Genomic DNA, 8,776 nt, shown 5'->3' on the forward strand with positions numbered 1-8,776 from the left:
CTAATTCCACAAGTCTGAGCCAGCTGCCCCACCTCTCCAGAGAACAGAGCATTGCCTTAAACCAGGTTCCACTTTACAGTGAGTTATGCTATAGAGGGTTTCCAGTGGACTGGCCAAAAGGGTTTTTAATAGCCTCTGCAAACCTTCCCCATTAAAACCATACTTCTTATTTTAGTCAGTAATGTAGTAGAAAGGGCACTGGATTTGGAGTCAGAAGGCCTGTTTTGAATCCTGGTTTTGCTTTTTACTTAATCTGTGTGACCTTTTATAGGCACCTTAACCTGGGGTGGGGGAGGAGGGAGTGAGGTAGGGAAGGAGATAGGGAGGTCCCAATTTTCTAGGTTGCATTGAATAATCTCAAAGGTACTTTCCAGGTCTAGGTCCTGCACATTGGAGCAGGTTTTAGCCTTGATGGGGCTTCTGAAATGCCCTCATAAAGTTATTTAAAAGATTTGGACTTCATTTTCCATGGTAACTAGAGAAGTTTGTAGTGGCTCAATAGATGGTATGGGAGGTTAGTCTAGATGATTTTTAAGAGTCCCTTTCTACTCTAAGAGTCTGTGACCAATTACACTGTAACTGTAGAGAGCTGGAAGAACCCTGTTCCTGAGATTGGTGGATTGAAAACTCAGTCTGAGAGCTTGGGTTTAGCACCTACTTAGCCAATCAGTCACCTACCTGTAGAGTTTCTGATTACTTTGCGCTTTTAAAAATAGCATTCTCAGCTAGGCATTGTTTATCAGGAAGGAACAAAACTGTGTGAATAATCCCTACTGAGATATGTTTCTAGCGAGCAGAGACTACATGCTCATGGCTCACCATTAATTGTCTTTTCCAAGTTCTCCTCGTTTCTTCCATCTTTCAAATTTTATCTCTCATCTCCTTTCCTCCACTTCAGGTCTTTCCACTATAAAGAGCTATTCTCTTTGTATTCTGAGGTCTGTGACCTATTTATTCCTACTTCTGTGCTGTCTCAGGGCAGCTACATGGTGCAGTGTATAGAGCATCTGGCCTGGAGTCAGGAAGACCTGAGTTCAAATCTAGACTCAGACACTTACGAGTCACCTAACTAGCAAGTGAGCAAGTCATCTAACCCTGTTTTCCTCAGTTTCCTCATCTACGAAATGAGCTGGAGAAGGAAATAGCAAATCACTCCAGTACCTTTGCCAAGAAACCCCAAATCGTGTCACAAAGAGTTAGATACTGCCGAAACTACCGAACAACAAAATACTGGCTCTTCTCATTATTTAATTTGGCATTTGACTGCATTGGTTGCCTGTTCATTAATTTGTTTATCGTTTTTCCTTTGTTCTGTGACTCCTTCAGCCCAGCCACAAAACCATGGAGACTGTCTGAGGCAGAGACGTTGCCTTACCCAGTGTCATATACTGCAAAGGGTTCGTGGAGTTGACCTCCAGTAGTCACTAATTGACCTAAAATAACTCTTGTTGAGAGAAAAAGAAGACAAGTAGAGAGTTAGGGCTTTTATTTTGACCTTCCGATATTGCAGACTCAGACTTTAAGCAGGAAGGCATTTTAGAGCTGATATCATGCAATGCCCTAATTTGACAGCTAAGGAAACTAAGGCACTGAGTGGGAAGCAGCTCTCTAACTCTAAGGTGGCAAAGAGGCCCTGCTTTCCTTCCCTTTCCTCTCAGCTCAGGGCACCTTATTAGGTTCTCCTGGGGCTTGGCTCTGCACGTGATTCTGTAGTACGTGCTATATTTAAATTCTTAACAGAATGAGATAATCAAATTACCTGTAACACGAAAAGAAGCAGGTGAGGCACCATGATATCTCTCAGCTCAGCATTTTGAAAGATGACAACTGCAGGTCAGTATCAGCTTTTTCAGTCTTCCTCCCACTATTCCTAATGAAGTCAATCACACTGAAATATAGTTTTTAGAAGGTTGACAACCAAAGTTGTTAAAAATCTTTGGCCCAGGGATAAGGTCCAGCCATGGGGCTTGGGCAAGTCATTGCCCAATTTTTTTTGCCTGAAGAAATGAGGGGGTTGAATGTCTGATGACTACTGACATTTGACGATTGTGTGACTCAGTTCTCAGTCTGACTTAATCTCCCTCCAACTGGCAGAAATTAAGCCAGTAACTCACAAATTAAAACAATTTAGAGGTGCAAGTATTGTCTCCATAAGTGTCCCCTAGGGATGTGGCCCCAGACCCAGGCCCCTCCAGACCAGAGGGAGGACTTGGGTCAAAGTGGCCATTTTGTACACTCCATCACACCTTTAGAAATGCAGTCTCTGCTCAAAGCTGGCGCCTTCATTATCTTTGGAAAACTTACAGGAAGAAATGTGGATTTTAGAGATGACAGATGTTATATGGACTCTGGAAGCTTTGTGGGTGGCCTGGGGCAAAAATAGGGAGGTTGGCACTTTATGAATGAAGAGGCCTCCATTTTCAGGGGCACACAGGGAAGAATAAGACAAAATCTACCTGGTATTTTGAGGCAACTTGCTCATTCTCCTCCCTCCTCATCCCAAGCATTTTAAGCTCCAGATTGACCGCTTCACACTTTCCCATTGGTTTAGAAAGGTAGGAGCCCTGGACTTAATATCAGAAGACTTGCTTCCAAGTCATAGTTCTGTTATTTACCAGTCACATGACCTTGAGTAAGACCCTCTATTCTGTGACCTTTAGATTCCTCATCTGTAAAATGGAGATGATAATATCTTAAGAGGCAGTATGGAATAAGGGCTGGGGAGTCAGAGTCATAAAGACCTAGGTTCAAGATGAACCTCTGACACATATTGATTCTGGGCAAGGAACAACATCTCAGTAAACCTAGCCAACTCATCTCTCTAAGACTACAAGTTACAAAGCTGTCACTGATCTGCATGAGTAGAAAGATTTTCTTCCCTCTACTCATAAAACCACCAGGCTGGTCCAAAAAGGAAAACCAAAACATTATTTATGTAGTGTTTTAAAGTTTGAAAAGTGCTTTGAAAATGGTTTGTTTTCATCTAATTTTCACATTAACCCCGTGAAATAGATGCTATTATTATTCTGATTTTTGAAATGAGGAATCAAAGGTTCAAAGAGGTTACACTTGCACAAGTCACACAGCTAGTAAATATTTGAAACCCAAATCTTTTCTCCAAGTTCAGTGCTCTGTTCTTTATGCCATATTGTTATTCAATTGTCTCAGTCATGTCTAACTCTTTGTGACCCCATTTGGGGCTTTCTTGGCTGAGATACTGCAGTAGTTTGCCATGTCCTTCTCCAGCTCATTTTACAGATGACAAAACTGAGGCAAATGGGGTTAAGTGGCTTGCCAAAGGTCACCCAGCTAGTTAGTATCTGAGGGCAGATTTGAACTCAGGTCTTCCTGACTCCAAACCTGACACTGTCTATTGTGCTACCTGGCTGCCCTCTTTATGCCATACCATGTTATTATTATTATTTCTAAACTTTAAAGTACCATAGAAATTTATTTAGGTGACACAGTGGATGGAGTGATAGATTTGGAGTCAGGAAGACCTGAGTTCAAACCCTGCATCAGATACTTACTAGCTGTGTGACCCAGGGCAAGTCACTTTACCTCCCTTAGTTTCCTTGGCTATAAAACAAACATAGTGATAATACCTACATCATAGGGCTGTTGCAGGGATAAAACAATTTACTATATCCAAAGTACTTTGAAAACCATAAGGTGCTAGTCAAATGTTAGCTATTTTTCTTATTGCTATTATTAACTATTGGTATTAAATGTGAGCTATTTTTACCTGCCTTAGGGTTTTGTGAGGAAAGCAGTTTGTAAAATTTGAGCTGTTAGGATGGCCGCACAGTAGCCACCTCCATGTACTCTGCAACCAGGAGAATTTTCAGTGTTGCTCTTATAATTGGGTGGGGACTTACTTTGATTATTTTGTCTTTTTCAATACTATGAAACTGGGTACATACCATATGTTTCATAATGGGCACAGACTGAATAAGCAAATGAATGGATGAATGTCAAGGCAGCTGTGTTGCAGACAAGCCTGCCATGTTTCTGGGGGTATGGAGCTCAGAGTGTGAAAGTCAGCTGTGGCCACACTGCTCACCAGCTGCCCCTTTCAGCTCCACTTCTAGTATTCCAGGATAGTCATCATTGTCTGGGTAACAGGGAATCTCTGTGCCAAGCGCTCTTGGTGCTCTGGCATGGAGGTCAGAAACCATCTGGTAAGTCTCCGAGGTCAGCAGGCAAGACGGCTTTCACAGGCAGACCTCAGAGAAGCTTGTTAGGAATATAGGGGCAAGAACAGCTTTGGATATTGCACAGAATGCCAGAAGTTTAGATTTGGAAGGGACTGCAGCGGCCATCTAGTACAACCTATACCCAAAGGGAATTCCCAATATAACATAAAATAGAGGAGATCAGCCAGGCAGCTTCTGTTGGAAAAAGACCAATGAAAGGAAGCCCACTGGCTCGGGAGGCGGCCCATTCTACTTCAGGATGGTTCCAACTGTTTGGAAGTTTTTCCTGATGTCAAAAATTTCCTGACATCTAAATTTACCACTTCGTACCTTCTTACCCATTGCTTCTGACTGTTCTTTGAGTCTGGCCATTTAACCTGTTCCAAATACAATGAATTGTATTATTGTAGTTCACATTTCCAGAATATTTTGTTCCCCCTTTTTTAAGATGGTTGGTTGGTTTGTACTTGAATGTACCTGGCTGATTTTATACTGCCCGCCCCGCCCCTCCCCCATGAAGATTCATTCTATCTGGTGCCTGTCTTTTAAAAGGAGAAGGTATTAGTATCTCATCCTTTGTCCCTGGAATATATATGCTAATGGGGCCTTGATGTCTTCTCTTTCTGAAGGCCTTCATCTCACTCCCTGGTCAACTCTAGACCACATTGCCTTCACTCTGGCCTTCATCCTCCTCTCTTCCCCACCAGAAATTTGGAATCTACCTCTGTAATCACTTGGTCTTTGGTAGGTGGGCCTTTGCCTTACCTTGCCCATATCTAGAACTTTACTCCCTGGACACTCCAGACCATGTTTCCATTTGCTTCCACACCCTAATTTCCAGCATCCTATTTTGTTATCTTCCCTCATTAGTATGTAAGATTCTTGAAGTAGGGACTATATTACTTGTTTGGTTTTGTATCCCCAGCACTTAGGTGGCACATAGTAAGTGCTGAATAAATCTATGTATGTATGTATGTATGTATGTATGTATCTATCTATCTAACTATCTATCTATCTATATATCTTTAGTTTTTTCCTTTTATAGGACTGACTAAGCTGTTGGAGTCAGCAGGACTGAAGACTGAAGATTTAGTGAGATGAGATGGAGAGAGAAGAGGCAGCAGGGGGGAAATGGGTTATGATGAGGGGAGAGAGAAGAGGAGAGGACAGGAGGAAGAGAGGAAGAGGTGAGAGAGAGAGAGAGAGAGAGAGAGAGAGAGAGAGAGAGAGAGAGAGAGAGAGAGAGAAAGGAGAGAGAGAAGGGGAGAGGGGAGAGGAGGAAGGGACAGGCCATGGTAGACTTTTGGGTCAGATCTTTGCAGATGTTTTGGAACTAAGAATGTGGACTGAAGGTACCTCTGTTGTGATCACCTCTTCAAAGACTGAGCAAAGTTCTGAAAGATCTATTTTTTTCTCACTTTCTCTACCCATACACATCAGTAACAGGTGTTATACACTCTTTTCTTTTAATCTGAGTTGTTTCTTTTATTCTGAGTTTGTTTCATATAAAGACATGGTTACCCATGAAGCCTTGTATTATATGTTTGTATACTTAGTCCATGCTAAAAGAAAGCCACCAGTAAGCTGAAAATAGATGAAATTCAAATTCGGGCAGAGACCTAAACCACTGTCTCAATGTTAGGAATTTTCCCAAGTGGAACCTCTGAACTGTTCTGGTTTTATTAATAACTTTTCATCTGATGCAAACACCATAAAATAGCAGATAAAAGGACCATGTTGATCTGTGGAAAAATTTGTTTTCCCTAGGTTAAAAATGAGCTAATTATGACAGGGTGTGACTCATTAAATCTCAAGCCTCTGACATGAGAGGGGGAGAGTAACAAGGAGGAGAGGGCAGTGACCCAAGAGAAGGTCATCCTGAACCAGCTCAATGAGAGGACATAGGTAAGGCCTTGGGAAGGTTTAGGTCTCTCTCTTTCCAGAAGGGAAGAGGGAGTAGAAAGGCTCTACCTTCCACAGAGAAACACACCAATGAGTAAGTTGTGGCCCTGAATAGTGAAGTGACTTAGCCAAGGACTCACAGTAGTTAGTGTCAGAATTAAGACTCAAATTCAGTGCTCCTAACTCCTAGATCTGTCCTTTTTTCCACTGTGCCATACTAACAAAATATTGGATCTGGAAGAAAATCTCAAAGATCATCTATCTCAATATTGTACAGCTCAAACTATATTTTTGATTTGTTAAATACATTTCCTACTATGTATGTATGTGTATTGTACATACACACACACACACACACACACACATACCACTCTGCCCTTTGCATCCTTAATAAGAACTCTAAGTAGCTCAATGAATGAGGATCCAGATCTTAGGGGAGAGAGCCAGGGAGTAGCAGCAACAAGATTAATATGAAGAAAAAGGGTAATAGGTTTGTAGCATAAAGGGACCATAAAGATGATCTAGGGCAGCATTCCGTTTTTACAGATGAGGAAATTGGGGCACCGAAAGCTGCATTGACTTGGCCAAGGCCATACAGGGAATGAATGGCAAAACACTCAACTGGAACTTACTTGAGTTAGGCACTGACTCAAAACTGAGTTCTAGTTTCACTGTTAAAGGCATTTGCCATTTTTATGAAAGATGCAGTATAGATTCCAAATTAAAGAAGGGCTCCCTAGAGATGAAGAGGTTTTGCAGATGTTCCTATTTGTGGATGATGTGCTACTCATATCAAGTCACAAAACATTGCAGAGCTTCCTGAAAGAAATCCACCAACACTCAAAACAGTTTAGTTTAAAAGTCCACGTAGGAAAAACCAAGTGGATGAAATATGCTTATAGTCTAGACCCATGGTATCAAACTCAAATAGAAACTCTGCAGTCTACAGATTGATTTAGAAAACCATAAATTATCTATGCTTTATTTATTTTTTAAAGCATTTCCCAATTACATTTTAATCTGGGTCTTGCCAGCACAGATCAGTTTGATTATCTGGTCTCAATTCTAAGAAGCAAACTATAGGACTTTTCATGCCTTGAACAGATTCTTGGATATCATTATCAAGGAGATTACAGATCCATTGGCATATTTGAGTTCCACTATACTACCCAGTTTTGCTATTTTTTTTGTAATTGGTTCTTTATTTCACTCTCTAGCCAGTGTCCCTAGTAAACTGCCCAGATACACTGCAGAAACTTCTGTCTTAGATCCCCAGAGTCCTGATTGGTGATGGCCTGTTCAAGAAAGTCCTAACCACCATGTTTCACTTAACTTCCTACTTTCCACCCTGCTCCTTCCTAAATACCTTTCCTCTATTTCTCCCCACCCCTCTTTCACCAACCTGTTTTTGAAACCTCAACCCTGATCAGATAAACTGTCAGCATTCCTAGATGGAGTATGTCTTCCTGTTTTCCTGTGGTCCTATTCACCCCCTAGTAATTTTCCTTACCAAAATCCTTTTCCTTCACCACCATTTTTGCATGTTGTCTCCCTCATTATAATATGTGTTTCTTAATGATAGGTATCATCTTTGCTTTTGTATTTGTATCTCTAGCACTCATCATTATGCTGGGGACATGGGTAAGTACTTAATACATACACTTCATTCAATCATTCATTCATGCATACATCCATTTCTTCTTTAGCCTATAATTCCTAAAGATAATTTTCTCAGATAAAGAGAAATAGGGCAAAATATTAGCAAAATTTATCTCCCCAAACTTTCTACCTTCTCTTCTGCTATCTTTCAGTTCTCTTGTCCTGCATTCCTTACCTCTTCAAAGAACCCAGTACTCTAATGCTGCCTTCCCTTACCACGCGTAGTATTCATTTCATACCCTGCCTTCCATCTAAGCCTTCCACGGACTTTCTAGGAAAGTCCCTTGCTTTGGAGCTACTTCTAAGGGAGTATAAACCTGCTTGAAGCTAGCATAAACTAATTAATTAATACATGCTACCAATAGTTTAAATTGTTATCCTTTCTAGGAGTATTTTCACTATAATGGGGACAATATCTTTACTCAAAATCTTTAATGAAAGAATTATAGACTTTGCTAGCAATTGTAATTTTGTTACATTCACTTTTGATTTTTTTGGTGTGTTCTTTCCATTTACATTGTTGCGGTTACTCTGTGTGTATGTGTGTGTGTGTGTGTGTGTGTGTGTGTGTGTATGTGTGTGTGTGTGTTGACTCTTTTTACTTCACTATTCATCAGTTCATACAAATCTTTTCAGCTTTTCTGTATTCATCACATGCATCACATCAGAAAATTTTGATATAATAGTCTATAATTGAAAGTGAAGGCCAGAAGATTAAGACAATACAATGAGTTAATGTAATATAAAGAAGAAAATGAACAATTTAACTTCAATAAAACTATACCATCGAGTGTTGAGAAGCAAAAGAAAACCCTTGAGGAAGGAGAATGGGAAACTCTCTACCCATCTCAATGGTTGAAAGAAGACCAAAAACACAAAATTGCAAATTGGGTCAAATGTTAGACAAAAACCTTGCTTACCACTAATATAATTAATGAGAGTATGGCTATATCAAGGAAGGTGGCTGACTCTCTTGTTTTTCTGGAAAAAACCAACCAAACAAAACAAAGCAGAAAGCA

This window comes from Trichosurus vulpecula, chromosome 2 (genome assembly GCF_011100635.1).
Source record: "Trichosurus vulpecula isolate mTriVul1 chromosome 2, mTriVul1.pri, whole genome shotgun sequence".
Taxonomy (NCBI): Eukaryota; Metazoa; Chordata; class Mammalia; order Diprotodontia; family Phalangeridae; genus Trichosurus; species Trichosurus vulpecula.